This window comes from Pteropus vampyrus, unplaced genomic scaffold (assembly GCF_000151845.1).
Source record: "Pteropus vampyrus isolate Shadow unplaced genomic scaffold, Pvam_2.0 Scaffold78, whole genome shotgun sequence".
Taxonomy (NCBI): Eukaryota; Metazoa; Chordata; class Mammalia; order Chiroptera; family Pteropodidae; genus Pteropus; species Pteropus vampyrus.
The window spans coordinates 2077105-2079029 of record NW_011888859.1 but is presented as its reverse complement, the minus strand read 5'-3'; the positions used below and the strand labels follow the sequence as shown (position 1 = coordinate 2079029).

General features: G+C 36.7%; 1 long non-coding RNA gene across 1 annotated transcript in view; it reads left to right on the top strand.

Moving 5' to 3' along the window:
• The window catches only part of LOC111741424, a 13995-nt gene that overhangs the window by 570 nt on the left and 11500 nt on the right, over nucleotides 1–1925 (top strand). The window lies entirely within an intron of this gene.

The window sequence follows — 1925 nt, the reverse complement described above, 5'->3', positions numbered from 1 at the left end:
TAGGCGACTTGATCTTCGAAAGGCCGAAAAAGAAGGGTTATGCTTATTTTTAGAAGAAGAATGTTGTTTTTATGTTAATCAATCTGGTATAGTTAGAGATGCAGCCAAGAAGCTTACAGATAGAGCCTCAAAAATCCACCAACAATTGAACAAGTCATGGGAGTGCTGGTCCAGAATATGGAGTAGGGGATTCTGGCTTCTCCCACCTGCAGGTCCTCTCTTCATGCTCTTCATAGCTCTTATTTGGTCCCTGTATCCTGAACTGTCTTGTCAAGTTTGTTTCCTCATGCCTAGAATCCATAAAGTTACAAATGGTTGTGACATCCAAACCATCCTTATACCAAACCCTAGGCAAAGAAAATCAAGAGGTTGATGCCCTATAAGAATTTAAAGGGCATCAAAAGGGGGAATTGAAGAGGAATCTTTCACTCAAATGGCTAACCTTGTAATCAGCTCTCTGTTCTGCTTCCGTAGACATGCTTGCCACATAGGCCAAAGGGCAAGGTGACCTCGAGATCGGCTGAAGACTCACCCTCCCCTTTGCTTGTTCTGTCTACATAAAAGATATATCCCCTTTGCTTGTTCTGTCTAGATAACATGTATTGCAGATAAGCCCTATGAAAGTAAGGTTACTCCTGAGCTCAGGCCCAGATCCTCAGAGTGCTAGCTCTTCTGGGACCGCCAGTGTAATAAACCTGAGTTCTCCAACTCTCCGAGTGGTGCTTGATTTCTCGCCAGTCTGATTTTTCTGCAACAGGGGAGGGAGGTATGGGATGACCATTCAACTACTACATGAGGGTAGTGGGGTTCTGTATTGAGTAGAGTAAGTAACTCAATAAATTAAAGGAAGTAGTAGAACTAGCAATTAGAAATATTCTCTTAAAATGTAATTATGCTAGTTCCAGTTTTATTATAGATATGTAAGTTCTCTGCAGCTCACCCCTTCTGCTAATTACAATTATAAATTCTGGTAATATATTCCCCATCTAAGCAGCAACCACTTGAGCATTATTAAAAATATTGAATAGAGAAATAAGAAACAAAACAAACAACAAAATGGTAGATTGAAATCCAACTATCTAATTACATTAAATGTTACTGTTATAAACTAATACTGCCAATAAAAAATATACTGTAAGCCACTTTCATCATGTAAAATGCAGCTACATTAAAAAATAAAAAGGCATTATACCCAAAATATTATTGTTTTAACATGCAATCAATATAAAAAATTATTAATGAAATATATTCTTTTGTGGGGGGACTATCGTTAAAACCCAGCATATATTTTACATTTAAAGCACATAGCAATTCAGACTCGGCACATTTCAGATGTTCAATAGCTGCATGTAGCTAGTAGCTACTATATTAAACAGCAAAGCTCTAAACACGCCAATTAAAATCGAGATCCACAGAGTGGATAAAAAATAATACCTTGTGGATTGATGGTTTCTTTAAAAAGTTAAAAATATATTGATAATATGACAAAAAGAACTCCACTCCTAGATATTTACCCAAGAGTTAAGGAAACATCTATCTACCCAGACTTGTACAAGAATAGCCATAGCAGCTTAATTCGTAATTGCTGAAACAGGAAACACCTCAGATGTTGATCAACTGGTAAATGGATAAACAAATTGTGATATATTCACAGAATAGCCTGTGACTCAGCAAACAAAAAGGGACAAACCGTTAATACAAACAACATTGTGAATGAATCTCAAAATCACTATGTTGTATATAAGAAGCCGGACAATAAAGGGTACATATTATACGTATTGTATGATACCATTTCTATCAAACTCTAGAAAATGCAAACTGATTCATAATGAATAAAAGTAGAGCAGTGGATGCCTGGAGAAGGAAGGATGGATTACGAAGGGCACAAGGGAGCTTTTGAGAGTGATGAAAATATTTTTACCTTG